The sequence below is a fragment of the Rattus norvegicus genome, chromosome 9, assembly GCF_036323735.1.
Source record: "Rattus norvegicus strain BN/NHsdMcwi chromosome 9, GRCr8, whole genome shotgun sequence".
Taxonomy (NCBI): Eukaryota; Metazoa; Chordata; class Mammalia; order Rodentia; family Muridae; genus Rattus; species Rattus norvegicus.
Window position 1 is genome coordinate 60,539,727 of NC_086027.1, and position 26,891 is coordinate 60,566,617.

The 26,891-nt window shown below is 35.5% G+C and overlaps 1 pseudogene; it reads left to right on the plus strand.

Annotated features, from left to right (window-relative positions):
- Positions 1-1,634: 1,634 nt before the first annotated feature.
- Positions 1,635-7,542, plus strand: Nono-ps13 (non-POU domain containing, octamer-binding, pseudogene 13; annotated as a pseudogene).
- The last annotated feature ends 19,349 nt before the right edge of the window (positions 7,543-26,891 follow it).

Consider the following 26,891-nt stretch of genomic DNA (forward strand, 5'->3'; position numbering starts at 1 on the left):
AAAAAGAACTTCATGCTCTGTAGATGTGGGCCAATGTTATTGGTTTCATAATCCATTTAAATCACCTGTCCTCAACCTCAAGTAATTTTTATATTTGTCTTTTTATTATAGATCTTAACCAAATAAGAAATTTAAAATTTATGAATGAAATAACAAATAAACAAATAAACAAACAAAAATATAAGAAAAAACACTGCAACCATATGTTCTTCTGGGTTTTAATGCCTTGATGTTTTGATCAAGCTTTCTGAAATTAAAGTATTCAAATGCAAAATTTTAGGTAGTATTTTTTAGGGAGCAGAAGAATACCCAATCAATCTAGATATTTCTGTTATTTCTCTTATGTCAGAAACTATTTCAAATTTAATAAAGGTATTTTTATATAACCATGATCTGTCTCAGGAATGTTAAGTGAATAAATAAATAAAGGAAAAGAAAAACACACGATACTAGGTCAAAATGGTTAATGCATAATACACAAGTCTCTAACATAGATTATAAGTATAAAATATTTAGAGATCGACTGAAAGATTAGAATTTGAAAGTTAGGTTTTCACTTTATGTTTCCTGAAATATTTGGCTACCACTTCAAATATTTTATTCTAATGTTAAGTCACCAAAACACGTTTATGTCCAAATTAAAACTGAATAACTATAACAGAACAATATAATAAATAGATGGTCTTTTGGACATCCTGATTTTCTTAACTTTCCCTATTGGAGTTTAATAAAGATGGACTTGCTAGTCCCTGAGAAAAGTGTAAGTTTTTATATATTTTATTTACTTCAGTAAATTATTAAAAAGTTATAGCTTTGAATTGAAACATTTACCAATATTATTTTCTGAAAATTGATACATAATATAGAAACAGAAATGAATATTTTTAGCATTGTATTTCTTTCACATTATAGACTTCAGAGCAAATCTATAAACAATCTACCACCTACAAAAGTAAAGCTATGAAAAATTTTAACCATGTACATTCATTCCAACACATAACTCAGAATAGTAAGCATTTTATCTAATTATGATTTCTGATTATAGTCTATAAGGCAATATGTTAAGGAATACTTAATGAAGAGTTAAAATAGTGTTAATGGTTAATAATTAGACAGGTAGGATCTAATTATAGTGTGGGCTGAAAAAGCAGGGTAGATGAGGCAATATGGAAAGGATAACAAATCTGAAGGATTTTCAGAAATATATATGAAGTTCTATTCCTGTAGAATCTTTCTAAAATATATACATATATAGAAGCTTTTAAAATCAAGTTACCCTATAAGAAATAGGAAGATAAATACCCTATCTAGATACTCAGAACATTAAACACAAACTCTAGTATCAGCAATAAATTGCTTCTTTTCATGTTGTGAGCAGTGTAGTCCTATTGCCTTCTCAAAATTATAGACTACTGCCAGTACTGTGAGCAACCCTCCAAAATTTGAACAAAAGGTCTTATTGATGAAGAGCCAACACATTCAGAAAGTGAAGAAATCAAGTTAATCCTGACTGGATAATATTAACAGTACTAAGTAACTTCCATAATGCTGAGATATTTTATGAATTTTACCAGCCATGAGAAGTAATCTTCACCCAGCTATGATTCCATAGTTACATACTGACTGGACTGACAATGCCGGGCTATCGGTATAATAGTGTTGGTAACGCTGTGGAAGTCAACAACCACTTTTGGACTAGAACTAAGTTCTGCAATATGAGATGGTTCAAATACCTGGTACTATTATTGAGGTCAAGATTATGTGAAAAAGTTGATCATAGGCCCTTGTGGAAATCAAAATTCTGTTAACCTGCTAGATCAACATTATATTAAATTGACTCCTAACAATTCTATTCTAATAAATCATTCCATCTTTCAACCCTCATCAGAGAAGTTTCTCTCTGTAGTTAAGGCAAAGAAAGTTTGAAATAGTCAATCTGATGAAATTAAATGACTTGAGAAATATTCAGTCGTAAACGAGTCATACACTTTAAATTGTACTCACCACCCAAAGACCAGGGATCTATGAAGATAAGAAGCAGGGTAGAAATATTGTAGAAAAGAGAAGTGATCAATTGTTACCACTCTAGGAGGAGTGGGATCTGGGTGATTAGAGGATAAACTTGAAGCTGACTAAACCTTAGTCAGAACATCAAACAATTTACACTCTATAGGTTAGTAAGAATCACATGAGTAAAGTCTGCAACCACAAGGAGAAGCTGGCACATGGCTGACAAGGTGTATTTGGCAGACAAAGTGCATACATACATATACATATACATACACATACACATACACATACACATACACATACACATACACATACACATACACATACACATACACATACACATACATATACATATATACATATGCATATGCATATATATATATATATATAGTGGTGCATTCAATAAAAACTGCAAACGGTTATGAGTAGCCTGAAGTAAATGCATACCAATTGACTATATACCGAGGAATAACACAAAGCACAGCACATTCTAAGAAGTATTTTTGGTTCTTTGTTTGTTTCTTTTGGCTTAGGGGTTTTGTTTTGCTTTTTTGTGGTTTTTGCTTGTTTGTTTTGTTTTCTTGAACATAGAATTTTATTGATTCTCAGGAAATTTCACATCATGTACCCCAATCACACTCACCTCCCACTCCTTCCATATCTGTCCCCAACCTTTTGTCCTCCCTCCCTCCAACAAATAAAAAAGGGAAAATAAAACCAAGAATTAAAAAAAAAATAAAAAGAAAACCCTCCAATTTGTGTTATCTATATACTCACTGGAGAATGGTCAAACTGTCAGTGCCCAGCCCCTTAAATAGAACTAACTCCTTCCCCTCCTTCACCTCTACAAGAATCCATCAATTGTGGAGAGCAATAATTCAGCATTCCATCCCACTGTGGTGGCTTGCTGTCTAAGGCTGTTCTTTTTTGGGGTATAGGGGAGGCTGTCACAGAAGCCTTTCAGGTGCCTGCTATCAAATGAATATCTGAAGTTATCCATATCACAGAAAGATAGCTTCCTGGATCTTCACAGTCAGCAGGAGCACAGATCATGGGCCTCTACATGGTCCCTGGTGACAGCACAGATTATGAATACAGTCCATGAAGATAGTTTCAGCGCAACCACAAACCCAGACAATGTCCTCAGAGGCAGCATGAAAAGGGCATCTACATGAATAATATGGCCCTGGGCAGCAGCATGGCCCACAGGCATCAACATGGGTTCAGGAAGCAGCACAGGCCATAGACATGTTCATGATCTTCATTGGAAGCATGGGCCATGAACATCAACACAGACCCTAGCTGCAGTAACAACAAGAACCCAAACACGGCCCTCAGTGGCAGCACAGACCTAGAAATCACCAGGAACTTAGATGGCAGCACAGATCTCTCTGTCTCTCTGTCTCTCTGTCTCTGTCTGTCTGTCTGTCTGTCTCTCTCTCTCTCTCACACACACACACACACATACACAAACACACACACACACAATCTCCATTACACAATCACATAAATATGGCACCCAGAAGCTACAACACAGAGCATCAATAAGGACAAGGCCTGGGAGCACAAGTGTGGGCCTGGCCTCAATTCTATATATTGAAAAGACTTGGGGGTTGGGGATTTAGCTCAGTGGTAGAGCGCTTGCCTAGCAAGCACAAGGTCCTGGGTTCAGTCCCCAGCTCCGAAAAAGAAAGAAAGAAAGAAAGAAAGAAAGAAAGAAAGAAAGAAAGAAAGAAAGAAAGAAAAGACTGAGGTCACAAGATTCTTATCTTATTTCCTTGGATTTTCCTCAAAAATACTCAGAGTTCTCCTTCCATGACTTCATTCTCAGACCACATTTGACAGTGGATAACTTCAAGGAAAAGGAAACACTTTTTCTAGAGCCAACATCTCAATAGCAGAATTCAGCAATAGTGACAACAGACCTGCACAGGACTAAAGTAAACAAAATCTCAGCACAGACTTCTAAATGTGAAGAAGGAATCCCACCACTGACTGAAAAGCTATTAATATTTGATAGTAATTGGGAAAATAAAAATCAATTAAAACTTCCATGTCCCATTCCCAATAGTAGTAGAGCAACGCAAATGGACTCAATTGGAAGGGGCATGGGGGAGAGAAGAGGAGGAAAACTTAAAATTGGTGGGTAGGTAGGAAGGTGAGGGTGCAGACAGTGGCTGTGGTAGAAATTTTAGGAGAGAATACATATGATTGTTGTATGAAATTCTCAAAGAATTACAGAAATATTATTTCATAAATGTATATTATCAACCAATGAAAATCAGAAAAACTTCAATTTTCTTAGCATGTGATATGTATTTCATTTTTAGGAACTACAACTTTAAATTATTTAAATAGTTATTTAAACTACTTTTGAAAATCACTTCCATATCTTCAGAAGTAGTGCCATCACTTGTTTCTCTTGTGCTTTGTGAACGTATATTATATGCACTTTGTATTTCAAAATCAACAAATTCATACCACCCAAATTAATAGTTACAATTAAGTTCAAATTATTAAAATCGTATTCATTATCACATTCAATGCTTTGTTTGACCTGTTCCTCAATTGCTTTTCTTATACAGGAAAAATTAAAAGGTCTAAAGTTTGCTTGTAGAATTATTGTATTCGCTATTTTAATTGGTTTCCAAAATTATATCAATAAAAATTTAAGTAAGCCAGACACCATTGGCTTTTTTAAAAAAGTAAGACTTTCTTGGGGAAAGGATTAAATTAAAGGTACATTGGTAGCCTAGAGACATAGTCTACTTCCCAGAGAGTCTAAGAGCACAAAAAATAAGCCTGTCTTAAACACACTTAGTGTGGTTTATTTCTGGTGGGTTTCTGCTTACAGGATATGTGAGTAAGCAAATTCTTTAATGTCTTTATGTAGGGTAAGCCCATCTGTACAAAAAGGAAAAAGAGAGAACAATAAAAGGAAGAAAAAAGGAGGAAGAGGAAGAAGCACAAACATCATAAAACAGAAAAATGAGACCCTAATGTAAGACACTTAGTCTTATTAGTAATTTCAAATATGTGATAGCTCTTATTCTTTGGAACTTAGAGTAGGCTCCATAACAACTTTCCCCTTAGATGGCTCACAGGCTTCATGGGGGCAGCTAGCAAGAGCAGCATGGCTCACACAGATCGCACTGTTATTCAGGGGCCACATGGTAGATGATTTCTCAGGACTGTTGGCAGAATGGATTCTTGTTCTTCTCTGTGGCCTAGTATAGAAACCCAGGCATATGGTTCTAATTGGAGGCTGCCATGACACCATCTTGTGATCTGCAATATTGTCCAGAAGTGACACAACCACACTTATTATTGCTTCAAAGATAATTCTCCAGTAGAGCGATTGAAACTGTAACAAAGTTTTATGTGTAACTATGCTTGCACAATTATATTTATCACGTAGGTTAATTTTCATGTCATGCATTAAAGCAACAAAATACCAATATATGTTCATAATTTTTATTTATAATTATTTTATTTGTCACCTGTTTTTTCAGTGTCTAGTATAAAATATATTTGAGGATGAATGGCAAGTTTGAGCTGACTTTAGCAAATTTTCACATTATAGACATTCAATTATACACACACACACACACACACACATACACACACAGTCTCAAGCTGTAGAAAAATAGTTGTTATGAAGAGAAAGGAAGAAATAGAAAATAAGGACCTCTGACAAATTATATGAGATTTGTAGATTTTTCCACTTTCTAAAAACCAAACAACTTTGAACAAATTAATACAATTTTAATTTTGATTCTTGTCACTTTCATATTGTCCTGGCTTGTTTTGACACAAGCTGAAGGCAGCTTTGAGGAAAGAACCTTAACTGAGAAAAACATATCTATAAGATCAGACTGTGGGAAAACCTGTTGGGCATTTTAATTAAGTAGTGATCGTTGTGTGAGGTCCCAGTCATTGTGGATGGGTATCTTCATAGGCTGGTGGTCCTGGATTCTCTTTAAAAAGCAGGCTGAATTGCCCTTACTCTGAGTAAAGAACTCTGGGTAAGGGAAGTCAAGGATAGAGAGCGCTGGGAAGCAGACACTTTGTTGTATTCAAATCGAAGTCAAGGGTGGAAAAATGCAGAGTAATAAAACATTTAATTTGGAGAAGCAGAATTATACTCCAAGAAAGCACCATCCACATCACCACCAGCAGCGCCATAACCATTGTCGTTATCATCATCGTCATTGTCGTCATCGTCATCATCATCATTGTCATCGTCATCATCATCATCATTGGCGGTGGCGGTGGTGGTGGCGGAGGTGGCAGCGGCAGCAGCAGCAGCCACCCCCACCAATATCTGGAAATCAACAGCAGGCCAGCAGCCAGAATGAAAGCTCAATTATTGTCCTGAAGAATTTTAGGAAACCAGGAGAGAAGACCTTTATCCAGTGTAGCCGTCTCTTTTTGTGCAATCTTTCCCCTGACATCACTGAGGAGGAAACTTTTTGAGAAATATGGAAAAACAGGTGAAGTTTCCGTTCATAACGATAAAGACTTCGGCTTTATTCACTTGCAAACACGAACCCTAGCAGAAATTGCCAAAATGGGAGTAGACAATATGCCACTTTGTGGAAAGCAGCTGCAAGTGTGATTTGCCTGTCACAGTATATCCCTTACGGTCTATAACCTCCTTCAGTATCTGTCCAACTAACTGCTGGAAAGGCCTTTTCTGTGTTTGGCCAGGAGGAGAGGCCTCTAGTCATTGTTGATGACAGTGGAAAGCCCTTAGGCAAACACATTGTCCTGTTCTCAGGGAAGCCAGATTCTCTGAAAGCGCTGGACAGATGCAGTGAAATCTCCTTGCTAACCACACTTCCTTGAGCTGTGACTGTGAAGTATATGATGAAGAGGGACTTCTAGAAAAACTGTTTATTAAAATCCAGCAACTTCACAGAAAGAATAGACACTGAGATTTGCATACTCAGTACGAGTATGACACGTGCGCCAAGGCACTCATAGGGATGGAAAAGCAACAACAGGATCAAGTGGACAGAAGCATCAAGGAGGCTTGTGAGAAGCTGGAAATGGAGATGGCAGCAGCACACCTTGAGCGCCAAGTTATGATAATTAGACAGGATTTGATGAGACGTCAAGAAGAGCTTCGGAGAATGGAGTGGTTGCATAACCGAAAGTTTCAGAAACAAAAACAGTTAGAACTCAGGCAAGAAGAGGAATGCAAGTGCCATAAGGAAGTGACACCAGCAGGATTCAAGGGGACATTCCATAATGCAAAAGGACAAGAGATAAGGATGGACCATATAGCAATGGTTGGTGCTATGGGCATAAACAATAGAGGAGCCATGCCCCCTGTTCCTGTGCCAATTGGTACTCCAAGATCTGCCATCATGATACCGTATGGAACCCTGGGACTGACCCCACCAACATATGAAAGTTTCAGTCAACCTGCCACAGTGGAAGGAACTGGAACAATTGGAGGACCTCCTCCTACGTTCAACCGTCCAGCTTCGAGCAGAATTTGCTCCAGTTAATCTCCAGGTATATTAGATATAAAGTTGCAGTGTGTAGTTTCCCACTGTCCTTAATAGGAGGGCCCTTTTGGGACTAGCCAGCATTCTGCCCTGGAAAAGTATTATGGTTTCTTCCCAGTAGATAGGTTTTGCCTTCTTGTACTTCTAGAAAGTATGCTTGTAGGTAGCAGGCAAGGGACAGGTGGCATTGAACAAATCAAAGTCTGTGGTATAGTGCTTTATCAAGTCGGTCTTAGTACACTCCCGAAGTATATTGATCTTCCAGTGCCTAGAGAACCATAGGAAAATGGACTCAGAGATACATTAATCTTGCTCATTCCTTTTCCTTTCCTTTCTTTATCTTTCCTCACTCCCCTTTCTCTCTCTCTCTCTCTCTCTCTCTCTCTCTCTCTCTCTCTCTCTCTCTCTCATTTTAATTATTTTTTTCATCTATTCCCCTCAACCCCAAAGACATTGGCATATATACCACAAAACCTAAACATTCTACAATGACCTAGCACCATTCCTCCATACACACTCAGGTGAGAATTCAAATATTCACAGTTTACAGTATACATACAATCTCTTTATATCTAATATATAACCTATTCATGTCCTGAGGAATTCATTTTCTCTTAGAGGTTTTCATTTTAGTATATCTTAAAAAACTCTTGTGTTAACTTGCCTCCACCTTTTTCTCTGGTAAGGACTACACTTCTGCACCTCTGATGTTGCTGTTCACAGCTTCTCTTAATAGGCCCAGTACAACCTTAGGAACAGGGTTGCTGTGTCTTGAAGGTTTGACAGGAGCACTTAATCTTGCCTATCTTAGGTTGTGCGTACTTTATTGGTGTACTATGATTTGTTCCTGGTACCTACAATTTGAAATTTTTCTGTGAAATGGAACAGTAATGCAGCATCACCTTATTAAAACACACTCGATGCCTTCTCAAAAACAAAAACAAAACAAAAAGGCAGGTCGAACAAGTCATGAGAAGCAAACCAGTAAACAGAATACTTCCATGTCCTCTGTATGAGTTCATAGCTGGTCCATGCCTGATTGAGTTCTTGTCCTGATTTTCTCAGTGATGAATGAAAACCTAAAACAAACATAATACATTAATATAAATCTTACACATACGATTATGAATTAAAGGTTTTATAACTCCTAACAGAATTTATAGTCTCAAAGCAAAGCAATTTTTGAAATGACGTTTAAAATGTCTTAGCACTCAAAGGAAAGTGCTAATTACACTTAATGTGCCAGGAATTGTGTGCTTTCTTCTTATATTCACTGACAAAGATCAGTTAATAACTCACATATTATAGAGCAATTTTCAAGATTAAATTGTTTTCAATTGTGAAATGATGCTCATTATGAAGGCAGTCCAATACTGCGAAAGCAGACATATGTAAAGGTGTCTAATATATGATGCCTATATCTAATAGATGACAGAAAATAATTTCATCCTAGGTAGGATACCTATTTCTTTTTTTTTTTTTCCACTGTTTTTTTTTTTATTAACTTGAGTATTTCTTATATACATTTCTTTTTTTTTTTTTTTATTATTAACTTGAGTATTTCTTATATACATTTCGAGTGTTATTCCCTTTCCCGGTTTCCGGGCAAACATCCCCCTCCCCCCTCCCCTTCCTTATGGGTGTTCCCCTCCCAACCCTCCCCCCATTCCCGCCCTCCCCCCATAGACTAGTTCACTGTGGGTTCAGTCTTAGCAGGACCCAGGGCTTCCCCTTCCACTGGTGCTCTTACTAGGATATTCATTGCTACCTATGGGGTCAGAGTCCAGGGTCAGTCCATGTATAGTCTTTAGGTAGTGGCTTAGTCCCTGGAAGCTCTGGTTGCTTGGCATTGTTGTACTTTTGGGGTCTCGAGCCCCTTCAAGCTCTTCCAGTTCTTTCTCTGATTCCTTCAATAGGGGACCTATTTCTATAAGTTCAAAGATTATTGTTTTGAAATGTGTTGCAAAGTTCATGCTGTTTCACTTAGCTAAATTTCCATTAGAGATCCTACTTTAAAATATTCCTCTAACTTTCATTTAAGGGATTATCTTAGACCAATTGGAGTTCTCTTGAGTCAGCAACGTGTGTGGTGGAATTTAGGCACCTAGTGAGCAAGTTGTACTGCTTTAATTGTACCGTAAATTAACACTTATAATCTTTTTGTATTGTCTCCCATGAGAAATTTTAGCTCCTGATTTGGCTACATCTAATTTGTCAGATTTTTGCTCTGTTTGCCAGAGTTGAGGTGCAAAGCTTATAACAAATGCATTTACATATCTCTCTACAGCATTTCATGCTTGATATTCAAAACACGCAGTATTATAACTTGTAATTACATCACTGAGTACAGCAAAGGTCTAGGCATGAGCTAAATGTCACAATACATGACTATGAGGGCAGCCATCATGATTACAGCTGCCCTGCAATTGTTCTGTAGGAAACGTCACCTTCCTAATGTCCAACTGTGCCCATTACTTATCAGCAGTCATGCATTTTGTGTTATTTTCACACAGATCCATTTATTATTGTCCTAATCACCTTGTGCTGAACTAGATAGATCATCTACATTTGTGACCCCAGTGCTCTCTGGAGTTTTCCTCAGGGCCATTATAATTATTAATACAGCAGTTATAGTAACCAGGCCATTTTCATGACAGCCTATAATTCAAAAAACACATACTGAGAATCATTATACAAATCTTATCACAGATGTTTCAATAAAAAATACAAGGTATTTTAGTGACCTTTATTTTTTAAATTAATTAATTAATTAAAATGCTGCTCCCCCTCTTGGTACCCCCGTTAAATAGACCTCCCCCATCCTCCTACACTGGTGCATCAAGTCTCTGCAGATTAGGTGAATGCTCTGAGATATTTCATGGGTATTCTATATTTTATGGCTTTTATCCACTTATCTGTGAGTATATACAATGCATATCTTTTTGTGTCTGGGTTACCTCACTCAGGATATTTTCTAGTTCCATCCATTTGCCAGGAAAATTTGTGATGTCCTTGTTTTTAATAGCTAAATAGTAAACCATTGTGTGTGGGAGACACATTTCTGTAACTGTTGTTTGGCTGAGGGACAGCTGGGTTTTTTCCAGTTTGTAGCTATTACAAATAAGCTCCTATGAACGTAGGAGAGCACACGTCATTCTGGTATGGTGGAGAATCTTTTGGTTATATGCCTAAGAGCAGTATTATTGGGTCTTCAGGTAGAGCTATTTCCAATTTTCTGAGAAACTACCAGATTTGCTGAATTTGTTTCTTCAATGAAGCAAAATGATGCATTCTGATTCAATTTGATATCCTGTGTGTATTTATTACTGAATTGAGTCTATTGATGTTGCTCATTATTAGTGAAAAATCATTGGTAGTTCCTGTTACTTTAATGTTGGAGGTGTTACTGTGTGTGTTTATAATGATCTTCATTTTGTTTTGCAGTAAGATGATTAATTTCTTTTTTCTTTTCTTACTTTGCTTGTTTTGGAGTTTTCCTTTTAGTATAGTATCCTCTGTAGGGCTATATTTTTAGAAAGATATTGTTTACATTTGGTTTTGTCATGCAATATTGTTTCTCCAACTATGGTAACTCTCCAGGCTTTAAGAGTCTCTGTTGAGAAGTCAGGTGCAATAGTGGTATGTCTCTATTTGTATGTTACTTAGCCTTTTCCCATTGCAGCTTTAAAAATTCTTTCTTTACTCTGTACATTTAGTGTTTTGATTCATATTTGGCTAGAGGATTTTCTTTTCCAATCTATTTAATATTTGTAAGCTTCTTGTACATTTACAGCCATTCCTTACTTTAAGTTAGTAAGTTTTCTTCTATGATTTTTGCTGAAAATGTTTCTGGCTCTTTTTACTTGGAATCATCACCTTCTTCTATTTCCATTATTCTTAGGTTTAGTCTTTTCATAGTCTCCCTAATTTCCTGGATGTTTTCAATTAAGAACTTTTCAAATTTGGCATTTTCCTTGACGGGATTGAATTACCAATTTCTAGTATCATCTCTTCCATCTTAACTCATTTGTATTTAGTGATTCTTGTATCTGTTGTTCCTGTTCATTTTTGTAGTTTTTCCATCCCCAAGGTTGCCTCCACTTTTGTTTTCTTTATTTATTCTACCCCCATTTTTAGTTCTTGGACTATTTTATTCATTTGCCTCACTTTTTAATTGAATTTTCTTGTATTTTTAAGGGATTTATGTATTTTCTCTTTAAGTGCTTTTACCTTTTGATCATGTTTTCCTGTACTTCCTTAAGTGAATAATTTATATCCTCCTTAAGGCCTCTGTGGTGTTCAAAAACTGGGGTTTAAGATCACATTCCTTTCTTTATGTATCTTAATATTACCAGGACTTGCCCCAGTGGGACAGCTGGGCTCTGATGTTGCCATATTGCAATTGGGTTCTGTTGATTATGTTCTTAAGAGTCAATAGAGTCGCTGAGTTTAGGGAGCTTCACTGAAGTATTAACTCCATCACATTAACCAGAGGTTGTAGTGGTAATTTGTTAACTGCTTTGTATTCCGTTAGGTTGCATGTGAACACCACTCCAGAGATATCTGGATTTGCGAATCACACACACACACACACACACACACACACACACACACACATATTCCAGTTACTTTTAATATGCCTTGACTAGATTAATGGCTGGGTGTTTTTAATCCTTCATGCTGCTAGCAAACATTCCCCTGGGGTACTCCTGATTTAACATCTTTTCAAAACTATATTTTATCTCTACTACCCATAACACAATTGGGGAAGTGGCCCATGTGGCCATGTTCCCTAATTCTCTCATGTGTGTATTTAGGACTTGTGTTTCTTCTTCGTGGCATGGTGATCTCTGCCTCAAAATATCTCCTGGTTCCTAGCCTGCGCAAATCTCCAAATTCTGCCTCAGACTCTTAGCCATTGGCTCTTAGCTCTTTATTGATAGATCAAAATACAGTTGAGAAAAAAGACTGCTTTCTTATTTCAGAATTCAATGAAAGATATGTAAGACAAGAACTTCAAGTTTCTGAAGAAAGAAATCAAACATCTTAGAAGATGAAAAGAACCCCCATACTCATGGACTGGCAGGATTAATATTTCAAAACTGGCCATTTTTCCAAAAACAATCTACAGATTCAATGTAAGATCCATAAAAATTCCAACTCAATTCTTCATAGAGATAGAGCAATTTGAAAATTCATTTGCAATAACAAAAACTCAGGATAGTGAAAACTATCCTCAACAATAAAAGAACTTATTGGGGAATCACCATCCCTGAACTCAAGCAGTATAACAGAGCAATAGTGATAACATCTGTATGATATTGGTTCAGAGACAGGCAGGTAGATCAGTGGAATAAAATTAAAGACCCAGTAGTGACCTCACACACCTATGTTTACTTGATCTTTGACAAAGGAGCTAAAACCATCCAATGGAAAAAACATAGTGTTTTCAACAAATGGTACTGGTTGAAGTGGAAGTCAGCATGTAGAAGAATGAAAATTGATCCATTCTCATTACCCTGTAAAAAAACTTAAGTCCAAGTGGATCAAGGACCTCCATATCAAACCAAATACTGTCAAACTAATAGAAGAAAATGTAGGGAAGAGACTTGAATATATGGGCACTGGGAAAAATTTCCTGAACAAAATACCAATGGCTTAAGTTCTAAGATCAAGACTCAACAAATGATAACTCTTTTTTTTTTTTGGTTCTTTTTTTCGGAGCTGGGGACCAAACCCAGGGCCTTGCGCCTCCTAGGCAAGCACTCTACCACTGAGCTAAATCCCCAACCCCAAATGATAACTCTTAAAACTGCAAAACTTCTGTAAGGCCAAGGACACTGTCATTAGGAGAAAATGGCAACCAACTGATTAGGAAAAGATCTTTACCAATCCTACATACGATAGAGGGCTAATATCCAATATATACAAAGAACCCAAGAAGTTAGACTCCAGAGGTCCAAATAACTCTATTAAAAAATGAGGGGCAGAGTTAAACAATGAATTCTCAGCTGATGAATATTGAATTGTTGAGAAGTTTCTAAAGAAACATTCAATATCCTTAGTCATTAGGGAAATGTAAATAAAAACAAAGCTAAGATTCGACCTCACACAAGTCAGAATGGCTATGATCAAAAAGTCAGTTGACAACAGTTGCTAGCAATGATGTGGAGAAGGAGGAAGACTCTTCCATTGTTGGTGGGATTACAAACTGGCACAAAAATTCTGGAAATCAGTCTGGAGATTTCTCAGAATATTGGACATTCCACTACCTGAAGACCCAGCCATACCTCTCCTGGGCATATACCCAAAAGATGCTCCAACATAAAACAAAGACAAATGCTCCACTATGTTCATAACATCCTTATTTATAATAGCTAGAAGCTGGGAAGAACCCAGATGCCCTTCAACAGAGGAATGGATACAGAAAATATGGGACATGCATACAATGGAGTACAACTCAGGTATCAAAAACAATGACTTCATGAAATTCATAGGTATATGTATTAACTAGCAAACATCATGGTGAGTGAGGAAACCCAACAACAAAAAACACTCATGGTATGCATTCACCGATTAGTGGATATCAGGCAAAAGCTCGAATTTCTGAAGATATAAACCATAAACCACATGAAGCTCAAAAAGAAGGATGACCAAAGTGCAGATGGTTCAGTCCTTCTGAAAAGGGGAAACAAAAATATTCATAGGAGGGATATGGAAACAAAGTTTTCCACCGAGACTGAAGGAATGGCCGTTTAGACCTTGCCCCACCTGGGGAAATAGCCTCATATAGCTGTATCCTCAGAGGTCAGCCAGAGCATGACGAATACAGAGGCAAATGCTAGCAGCAAACTATTGGACTGAGAACGGGGTCTCTGTTGGAAGAATTAGAGCAAGGATTTGAGGAACTGAAGGTGTTTGTAACCCTAAGAATAATAATACCAACCAACCAACACCCCAAGGGACTAGCCTCTAGCCAGAGACTACACATGGACAGACCCATGGCTACAGATGCACATGTAGCAGAGGATAGTCTTTTTGGCACCAATGGGAGGAGAAGCCCTTTGTCCTGTCAAGGTTGAACCCCACCCCCAGTGTAGGTGATTGTTAGGGCATGGAGGCATGAAGGGGGTGGTTGGATGGGAGTATACCCTCATAGAAGTAAGGGGGGCAATGGGTTATGCACAGGAAACTGGGAAAGGTAATAACATTTGAAATGTAAATTAAAACTATCCAATTAAAAAAAGAAATATACATTTTTGTTGTTTCAAACCATTATGTGTGTTTGTAATTTAAAAATAATAAAAAAACTAACACAATGTGCTTTGTTCCTTGGAGCTCCCTGTCTTTCATCATAAGCTCCCTGTCTTTCTTCATAAGCTCCCTGTCTTTCTTCATAGCACATTCTCATGTATGCTTCTCACTTTGGGCCATTATATTATTCTTATCAATGGGAAAACTAAAAGTATTCCTAGAAATTCTCATTGGTCACCACAATGATTTTGTTATATTTTTGAAATAAACAGGGACATAATAGTTTGTCTTTAATTCTGAGAATTACATGGCGACAAATTATCTATGGACCAGGTTCTCACTATGCTTCTCCTTTTCTATCAACATATAACAGGAAAACTTGTGGTTTCATAAATCAGAGCTGAATAAAGATTTAAGGTAGTAGGGTTAGCTGCAAGAATTGCCTGTTAATATTATTTACTTAAGTACTCTGCACATGGCCTAGAAATAGTCTGGATAAGCCATTGCCAAAATTTAATAGAGTGTTTCAGAACTTTTATTTGGTGATTTAAAACCATCAAGCTCATTATTGTTAACATCTACCATATGAATAACTAATATCGCATGACTAGATCTTCCTGTTTCTACAAAATAGTCTTCTAAGAAACATTTCTCAATGTCTTGTTCTGTCAATGGAACTTTTCATGAGCTGTCAACTGGTATCTTTTACAGAACCAACTATAAAGCCAGTCTGGCTTGAATGGTAAAATCAATGTATGGGTGAGTTCTGACCTGCAAAAGCCTGGTCTCATCTAGCATTGCTAAACTTGCAAATCTATGGAAGCAAAGAGTTCAACAGTCATTTTCACTAAACAGTTTTTACATGCTACTTCCAAAATCAAATAGTTCTGTCAAATTTTCAGCCATTATTTATATTAGAATGAAGAAACTGATATTATGAATTAATGAATTTCGACAATGTTATGAAGTTGAAGGCCTTTTAATCTCTCTAAATTTATGTCACAGATTTTGCAACTCATTCCTTTTTCTAGGACATCCAAACCTGTCTGCATTTATCTTTACAATAGTTTGGCTTAAAATAATGTCATCACTACAGTGATTCAGAGTAATGTTTGCAAATGTTTGCAGAATGTCAAGTCAATCAAGGTCCCTTTGGACCACACAGTAATAGAGCAAAATTAACATAGCCCTAGAGTAAACTGTGAGGTTAAACTGTATCTTCCCAATATGAATGCAAACTGTTTTGGTCACCCTTGCTGATGAGGATTGATATAATATATTCCACACATCCAGAGCCACATAACAAGTGCCAGAATTTGCAATCCATGGTTCAGTACACACAACTATCAGAATATGCAATTGCAAATATCATCTTATTACATTTTGAGAAGCCAACTGTCATTAACCTTCTTTTTTGTTTGTTTTCTGATCAGTTGTTTTGTTTTATGAAACAGAATTTTTTAGTAGGCATGCCTTTAGTTGATCTCATTCTTTAGGTCAGGCTGGCCTTGAACTTAAAGCAATATACCTGTCTCAGGTAAACCATTATCTAGTCTAACCAGAGGGCACAGAGAGTGTATCCAAATTTAAAACATCAGAAACAAAAGGAAGACAAAACAACAGAATCTGAGGAAATTCAAAAAATCACTCAGCTCCTACTACAAAAGCCTATATTCAACAAAACTGGAAAATCTGGAGGAAATGGACAATTTTCTAGACAAATACCATGTACTGAAGTTAAATCAGGATCAGATAAACCATCTAACCAACGCTGAGCTCTTAAAGAAATTGAAGCACTTATTAAAAGTCTCCTAACAAAAAGAGCCCAGGAAAAGATGGGTTTAGTGAAGAATTCTATCAGACCTCCATAGAATACCTCATACCAATACTGTGCAAACTATTCCACAAAGTAGAAACAGAGGGAAACTACCCAATTCCTTCTATGAAACCACAATTACACTTACACCTAAACTACACAAAGAACAAATAAAGAAACAGAATTTCAGAATAATTTCCCATATGAATATCAACACAAAAATACATGATAAAATTCTTACAAACCAAATCCAAGAACATATCAAAAGGATCATCCATCAGGATCAAGTAGGCTTTATCCCAGATATGCAGGGATGGTTCAATATACAGAAATCTATCATCATAATCCACTGTGTAAACAAACTCAAAGAAAAAAAAACAAGATAATTTCTTTAGATACTGAGAAACATTTGACAAAATTCAATACCACTTCATTATAAAAGTCCTGGAAATATCAGGAATTCAAGGCCCATACCTCAACATAGTAAAAACAATATACAACAAACAAATAGCCAACATTAAACTAAATAGAGAGAAATATGAATCAATCCTACTAAAATCAGGGACTAGACAATGCTGCTCACTCTCTCCCTACTTATTCAATATAGTTCTAGATGTCCTAGCCAGAGCAATCAGACAACGAAAGGAGGTCAAAGCACAAAAATTGGAAAGAAAGAAAGAAAAATATCACTATTTGCAGATGATGTGATAGTACACTTAGGTGACCCCAAAAGTTCCTCCAGATAACTTTTAAGCTTGATAAACAACTTCAGCAAAGAGTCTAGGTATACATTTAAGTCAAACAAATCAGTAGCCTTCCTTTACTCAAAGGATACACAGGCTGGGAAGAAATTAGGAAAAGGACACCCTTTATAATAGTCATAAATAACGAAAAATCCCTTGGTGAGATGCTAAGCAAGAAAGTGAAAGATCTGTATGATAAGAATTTCAAGTCTCTGAAGGAAGAAATTGAAGAAAATCTCAAAAAAATGGAAAGACTTCCTATGCTTATGGATTGGCAGGATTAATATAGTAAAAATGGCCATTTTGCCAAAAGCAATCTACAGATTCAATGCAACACCCATCAAAATTCCAACTCAATTCTTCATAGAGTTAGAAAAAGCAATTTGCAAATTCATTTGCAATAAGAAAAAACTCAGGATAGCAAGAATTCTCCTCAACAATAAAAGAAATTCTGGGGAAATCACCATCACTGACCTCAAGTAGTATTACAAAGCAATAGCGATAAAAACTGTATGGTATTGGTTCAGAGAGAGGCAGATAGATTAGTGGAATAGAATTGAAGATCAAGAAATGACCCCACACACATGTGCTCACTTGATCTTTGACAAAGGAGCTAAAATCATCCAATGAGAAAAAGATATCATTTTCAACAAATGGTTCTGGTTCAAGTGGAAGTCAGAATGTAGAAGAATACAAATCTATCCATTCTTATCACTCTGTACAAATCTTAAGTCCAAATGGACCAAGGACCTTCACATCAAAACAGATACACTCAAAAAAAGTGGGGAAGAGTCTCGATCACATGGGCATTGGGGAAAGTTTTCTGAACAGAACAACAATGGCTTATGCTCTAAGAGCAAGAGTCGACAAAGGGGACCTCATAAAACTGCAAAGTATCTGTAAAGCAAAGGACACTGTCATTAGGACAAAATGGCAACCCATAGATTGGGAAAAGATTACCAATCCTACATATGATAGAGGACTGATATCCAATATATATAAAAAACTCAAGAAGGTAGAATCCAGAGAGCCAAATAACCTAGTTAAAAATGGGGTACAGAGCTAAACAAAGAATTCTCAACTGAGGAACATCGAGTGGCTGAGAATTACCAAAGGAATGTTCAGCATCCTTAGTTATCAGGGAAATGCAAATTGAAACAATTCTGAGATTCCACCTCACACCCATCAGAATGGCTATAATCAAAAACTCAGTTGACAACAGTTGCTAGCAACGATGTGGAAAAAGAGAAAGAGTCCTCCATTGTTGGTAGGACTGCAAACTGGCACGACAACTCTGGAAATCAGTCTGGAGTTTCCTCAGAAAATTGGACATTCCACTACCTGAGGACCCAGCCATACCTGTCCTTGGCATATACCCAAAAGATGTTCCAACATAAAACAAAGATACATGCTCCACTATATTCATAGAAGTCTTATTTGTAATGGCCAGAACCTAGAAAGAACCCAGATGCCCTTCAACAAAAATGGATATAGAAAATATTGCACATTTACACAATGGAGTTCTACTCAGCTGTCAAAAACAATGACTTCATGAAATTCGTATGCAAATGGATAGAACTAGAAAATATCATCCTGATGAGGTAATCCAATCACATAAAAACACATATGGTATGCATTCACTGATTAGTAGATATTAGCCCCAAAACTTGAACTACCCAAGATACAATTCACAACCACATGAAGCTCAAAAAGAAGGACTAACAAAGTGCAGATGCTTTACTTCTATTTAAAATGGGGGAGAAAAATATTCACAGGAGGTGATACGGAGGCAATGTCTGCAGCAGTGACTGAATGAATGGCCATTCATAGCCTTTCCCACATGATGGGTTTGTGTGTGTGTGTTTGTGTGAGTGTGTGTGTGTGTGTGTGTGTGTGTGTGTGTGTGTGTGTGTGTATATATATATATATATATATATATATATATATATATCCACAAAAACTAGAAAAGAGTGATGAAGCTAAGAAGTACATGTTGACAGGAGCCAGATATAGCTGTATCCTGGGAGGCACAGCCAGTATATGGCAAATACAGAGGCAAATGCTAGAAGCAAACCATTGAGCTTAGAATGGGGTCCTGATGGAGGAATTACAAAAATGATTGATAGAGCTGAAGGTGCTTGCAACCCCATAAGAATAAACAATGCAAACCCACGAGAGCTTCCAGGGACTTAAAAAAAATAAATTAAATTTTAAAAAAAGTAGTTCTCAGCCACAAGCCAGGTCATTCTCCTATCTTACTTACTTTCTGCCGTATTCCTGCTTGTGAACTGAAGGAATTCTGACTGAGGTCCACTGTGCTTATGAGGTAAAATTATTTCTGGAACCTCAGACAATACCTAGTCCTATTTCTAATTTAAACTAATTTATGATGATAGGAAGTAGATGAAGATTGGGTACCTTAAAAGTTGTGTCTTTACCTCACTTCCGAAGTGGCTTTCTAGCTATATACCAGCAATTTTTGCAAATGCTCTGTAAGAGATCTGAGATTTTATTGTTGTTGTCATTCTCTACACAACAGTGCTGGAAATTCTTGAGCATTCCCTTTTCCTATGTTTTCAATGGCTATTTGCATGTGTTATCTGAGAAATCAGTGAAAAACATTTACATATTTCTATTTCATTTTATACTTCCTCAGTAGTAAATACTGTCGTTTTTACTCATTTAATTGTGGGTTTCAAAAATAGCTCAGATATAGATACTGGGTAGTTGATTCCCTAATTTGTGGTTAATATCTACCTCATGTCCATCATTTGTCATTTTTTTTAGTCAGTGAAATTTGTTTCCACAGATAACGTATCGGATTTTCATGAGTATTTTCATAGACACGGGAAATAGAATATGGAGTATACTTTTTATTACATAAATACCTTTAAATACCTTGAATATTTTTATGTTATTTTCTAAAATATCCCAGATTTGCTAAATCAAAATGATTATTTTGAGGCAATAACAACACAAACTCCAGGAACCTTCCTTTTTACATACTGACCTTAGTTTGGGACTCTATTTGCTAGCGAAGCTTGCCAGAAGATCCTTCTGACCTGATAGAATATGTTGGAAGAAAGTCAGAGGGTCGAAAAAGTATAACAAAAGGGAAACAGGTTGTATTTTGTTGGATGACAGGGCAGTTATGTTAAATCTCATGTATGTTTACTAATCATAGTAGAACCTTTCTCTAGTTAAATAATATTAATGTCAAAACTAAGTATAGAAATGAATTAAAAACCCTCTATATAAAGTAATCACACCATGGTAAAGTTAGGGAAGTATAATAGCAGTAAACAATAACACTTATGTACTGACTGAAAAGCAGTCAACATGATTCAGCATGATCAACAATAAACACCTCAATCTTATTTAATGTTACATGTGCTCCCTTGAAGATGATAGAGTATCCATTTAACTAATTATAAAATTATGACAAATATGGTTTAATAAAATAGATTTGGTTGTCAGCATGCAAATACAAAGGTATTCTTAAAATTTGAATAAAAGAACTGTAGTTATTCTCCTAAGATATAGGGGTATAGTTGAATAGTAATATATTATTTGGTTGGTTCATGAACAGAGGAAAGAGAAAAGGGAAAAGTAGATAATAAACATAACGTAGATGCAATAAGGAAAAGGCAAAATTCAAACTATTTTAGTCAAAAAATAAAGATGATGGCAATTATGAAATAATCTTAAAAACTTTTATTTTTTACAGTCAATATTGTGTAGGTCAACTTCCTTTTCTCAGATTAGGGAGCTGTTACCTGCAAAAGCTCCTACATAATCAGCTAAAAAGAGCACCTTGAATTCCTTCTTTGAAACATCTTCAATTCAGAGATTGCTGTGTTCGTTTTTCATATAGATTCTGTTTACGAATGTACCTGACAGATAGCCTGAGCCTGGTTAACTGGCATATGAGCTATGGTTTTTCCTATAAATATTCAAAACCAGTAAGTTTAAAAGTTCCATTCCTCTTTTCCAATGGAAACCCAAAGTAGTGGCTGGTAGACTCATGCCACATATCTTACTTGCCATATATCTTACTTGAATTTAAGAAAATTTCTAGTAGAAGTTTGAAATCTCTTCTGTTCTTAACCACATTCATACATGCAACAAATTGCCAAGTGCAACTGTGTCCATGCTAAACGATATTTTTTAAATCATTCTATCCATTCAAATAACTTTCCCTAAAATGCAGTTTATAATATTCTATTAATTTAAAGATTGCTTATCTCCTTAATGACATGTTAGTCCTCACCAAAATGTAAATGATTTTAAAAGAACAGTCACTTCTAGTCTTCTGGAATGCAATCTGGCTATTATAAATGATCTCAATTAGTGACAAATGATGGAAGAAATGACAACATAATTAAGTAGCTCATTCGACAGTGACAATGCCTAATTTTTGTAATATTTTCTTTTACTCTAAACAACCAGTTATATTATTATCTGTGAAATAGTCTTAGAAAGACAGATAAGGGGCACAGTTCTGTGGTGACTCCTGTGCAAACCTGAGGTCACAGAGACAGAGATAGTCCTAAACATCAACCATAACAACATGCAACCTCATTTTGGCACGTTTTCACTCAGAATGTATCATTTTCGCTTCAAATTTCTAGTAATTTTTCTTACTTTTTGTAGTGCTGGAAAGATAGTTAACTTTTTATGAATATTCATTGCTCTTGCAAAGAATTAGTTTGAACCCCATCACCTTTATCATATTTCTCACAAACACATATACTTCTAGTCCCAGGGGATTCACAATGAGAGAGAGAGAGAGAGAGAGAGAGAGAGAGAGAGAGAGAGAGAGAGAGAGAGAATGTGTGTGTGTGTGTGAGATTGAAAATATCAAAATAAATCAATTTTTAAAGGAAAGAAAAAGAAAATGTTCTCTTATGATGCTGTCCTTGACCTACACATATACATCTTCATTCAAGAAGAAAATATATCACCTTTAGTGAAATATATCACCTTTAGTGTGAAATGTTCAGCATGAGAATTCTTGCTAGTAGTTAAAATCCGGCATCAATAAAAACACAGTCTTTTACAGAAGAGCCAATTGTTTTCTGAATTTTCAGGATCTTAGATCATTTACTTTCTATAGGCTTCAAATTTCAGTAACAATTATTTTGGCAAATGATTTTAGAAGGTAGAATATTGAGTCTGCATTCATATGATAAAAAATTCTAAATTTATTTGATCCTTGAGAATCCTTAATCTCATAATAGCTACTCAGTATTTACAATAACCCTAAACCCCAAAATTAGTGTTTATGTAATGCATGTAGACTAAATGTGTGATTTTCATTTAACAACATTTAGGGATTTTCCTTGATATGAAACTTTAATCAAATTATTTGGATTACAGTTTCTTCACCCATAAATTCTTGTAGATCCTCTCTCTTCCTCATCCACCAAACTCCATGCTTTATATTTCTATCATTCATTAGAAAGAAAACAAACAAACCAAAGTGAATTTTTAAGAAGAAATGTCACATTGCAAGCGCACACACACACACACACACACACACACACACACACACACACACACACAAAATAAACATTAAACTGTAGATAAAAAATAAATGCTCACATAAAGCAATATGAGACAAAAGTCTATATAATATCACTGAATTTGTTTTGTGGTGTCCCTATACTGTTGGGTATGGGACCAATCCTAAAGTCAGTTAATATACCCAATGAGACTCTGTTGGAAAAAAACTAATATTTTCTTTTCAGGGTGAAATACATTGAAGGTACATTTTTGGTAAGGTTTGGGAGTCCATGTCCACTTCTTCTCTCAGTGCTGGCAGCTTATTATACCTTTTGCTGATATAGCTAATAATTTGTAAAATTGGTCAAAATTAACATTTTTCATCTGAACTAAAGAGAAGGTACAATGGAACAGAATTCTTTGATATAACATGTACAAGAGAATGGATAGTGAATAAAATAAATTTTAGTAAACATTTTTTAAACAGTATACCTTACACACTGTGAGTTAGAATGTAACAATATAGGGATAAACAGGGAAATAAAAAACAAATATTTGTTCTCCTTAATGAACATGAATTATGAAATAATTTTGTGCCTCACAATGAATGTATTTCAGACAGTAGAGGAAATCACCAATGTAAGAGACACAACTAGATAAATAAATCTATTAAAGTTATGTGGATGAAAACATTAATAAAATTGTTATATGGTTGGAAGATAGAAAAGAAAGAAATGTGTTGTTTATTATAAATGTAATAGTACAGACTAGAATGCTTTAAATGTACTGCAAAAGCTGTTAGTAATATTTAGGCTAGATATAGAAGGCCAGGTAGTCAGTGGTGGTGGCCCATGCCTTTAATCCCAACATTTGGAAGGCATACGGAGGCCTTCAGATCTCTCTCAGTTCGGGACCAGCATGGTATACAAAGTGAGTTCCCAGAAAACTAGATCTATACAGAAAATAAAGAAAAGTACTGTTTAAAAATAAACATTGTCCGAGGAAAGTCAGAACACACTAAGATTATTTTTTTGTCATTTTCTCAAAAACTTTATTGGTACTATTCCTGCTACAAATTAAGTTTATATGGTATCCCTCATCATACTACTATTTAAGTAACCCAAGAAATTGAAATTATTGGCTATATTTTTCCAGTGGTCTGTACAGTTTTAAGCCTTGTGTTAGCTAGTATTATGTCAATTAGAAACAAGTCAAAATTATCTGAAAGGAGGGACAATTGATTGATGAGAGGGGCACACCCATTTTAGGTGGTGTCACACAGGGCTAATGGTTCTGGGTTTTACAGAAAAACAGGTTGAGCAAGCAGGCCAGTCAGCAGCACCCTTCCATAGCCTCTGCATAACCTTCTGTATCTGCCTTTAGGTTTCTGCCCTTTTGATTGAGTTCCTGTCCTGTTTTCCTTCAATAGTGGATCAAAATATGGAATCATAAACCAAATAATACCTTTCCTCCCAACATGCTTTTGGTCCTGATGTTTTATCACAGCAATAGAAACCCTAACTATAACAAGATGTTTGTGAAATATTTATGAATATTGTTATTTTTTAAACCTTGTTTTATATATTTTAAGTCTTAAATCAAGTCTATCCAATTTATTTTTTGTTTTCAAGATGATGTAACATGCATTTATATTATGTTTATTTTTATTCCTTCTAGCTTGCTCATGAGAAAAGAATACAAAACATTGATTATTACATTATCTATAATTCATATCATCTTTATCAGAAAGGCAAAATATGTGTGACAAATGTCAAGCTAAGTTGAAGTTGAGTTGTTCCCACTCTGCAATATTGGTGTTTATTATATAAATACATACATACAGGAAAAACATGGGTAAACAGATGAACTTAACACAACTAGTGCAATTATTTATGAAATAGAATTTATTTTATTTTTATCATTGTATTATTTCAATGCTGTAATGTGGCACTCTGAAGCATAACTTCTAGTATAAATTTCCAGTCAGTTATTTATATATATATATATATATATATATATATATATATATATATATATACACACTGTTACATTGAAACATTTAAATTCAAGCTTGTAAAAATGTCGAAGTTTGCAAAAATTAAACCATGGAGCAGTTCAAACATTTGAAAGAAGTCTTAAAGTTTCCAGAAAACAAGACTATCCTCTTTCACACATATTTCTATTGGAATTAACCTTTATATTTTTATTAACTAGATTATCGGGGGAACCAAGAAAATACAGCTTTATTTTGTGTTTTTGTTCATAGAGCATGCATTTAAAAATTTGGAGGAAAATATTAGCCACTTTATGTCCATCTTCAAACACTCCTGCTATGCCTATATCCCGTCCTGCTTTTGTCTTGCTGTGCTGTAGACTGAAACTATTTTCTCAGAATGACAATTTCATCATCATAACCTTCTATTCAATAATATTCTACCAATGGTCTGTAAGGGAGCATATCTAAATACTTTTAAAAATTATTGATATTATAAATGATGAGTTCAAATAGAAGAGTATACACATAACCTCTCAAATCTTTTACCAACATTAGATAAAATTACTCAATAAATTAATTTATTCTTTTAAATGAGTTGACTAAGTCATTGCTTACTGCAACCCTCACTAATTAATTAAAACAGGTTACTCCCTAAGTCCTTATTGCTACAGAATGATTTATTTATATGTGAATGGATATGAACGTTTATAAATGCTTAATCCATCCTAAGGGCATGGGATATCCTTGTTTCATTTTAGGAAATCCTATAAAGTGGGCAGTGCAGATCATTTATACATATTTAAACTTCAAGAAGCTTTATTTCTCACAATATCTAAAATAATTTTTCTTTCAAGACCTTTGATACTTAATATATTTAAAAGGCAAAATTGGCTAGCAGGGCTCTTTGATTGGTTCATAAAAATATGAAAATTATGAAATTAAATGTTAAATTAATAATAATAACACTGTTAAACAAAAAATATCTTTCAATATCCTCAAAGGCTTTTATCTGAAGAGAAGATTACAGTAATTTGTTAGTTTCTAAATAAAATAATGTTAAAAAATGAATTGTGAATCTTACTCTTGTAAGTACTTTATATTCCAAATTGATGGGCAGCTTTTCTGTCTTACAGGTGATATGCTGGGATGAATTCTGTAAGCATCTTGTCATGTCATTATCTTCAACATGTGGCCTTGAAACTATTACATTTTATGAATAAGCCACGCTAGAACACTGTCCATGAATTGAGTCATGTGAGAATATTTCTATGTGTTTGTGAGAAAGCTCCAATAAACCAAGACAAGAAACTCATGAACAGCATTATCAAAAGAATAGAAGTGTTTTGGAATTTCTCGAGGAATGTACTCTTGTGGTCCTCCCAGATGTAGCTGGTAGGAGTGAGTTTACTTCAGGTTAGTCTTTAAAACTGCTGCAACAACTTCAGCAAAGTGGCTGGGTATAAAATTAACTCAAATAAATCAGTTGCCTTCCTCTATACAAAAGAGAAACAAGCCGAGAAAGAAATTAGGGAAACGACACCCTTCATAATAGACCCAAATAATATTAAGTACCTCGGTGTGACTTTAACCAAGCAAGTAAAAGATCTGTACAATAAGAACTTCAAGACACTGAGGAAAGAAATTGAAGAAGACCTCAGAAGATGGAAAGATCTCCCATGCTCATGGATTGGCAGGATTAATATGGTAAAAATGGCCATTTTACCAAAAGCAATCTACAGATTCAATGCAATCCCCATCAAAATACCAATCCAATTCTTCAAAGAGTTAGACAGAACAATTTGCAAATTCATCTGGAATAACAAAAAACCCAGGATAGCTAAAGCTATCCTCAACAATAAAAGGACTTCAGGGGGAATCACTATCCCTGAACTCAAGCAGGATTACAGAGCAATAGTGATAAAAACTGCATGGTATTGGTACAGAGACAGACAGATAGACCAATGGAATAGAATTGAAGACCCAGAAATGAACCCACACACCTATGGTCACTTGATTTTTGACAAAGGAGCCAAAACCATCCAATGGAAAAA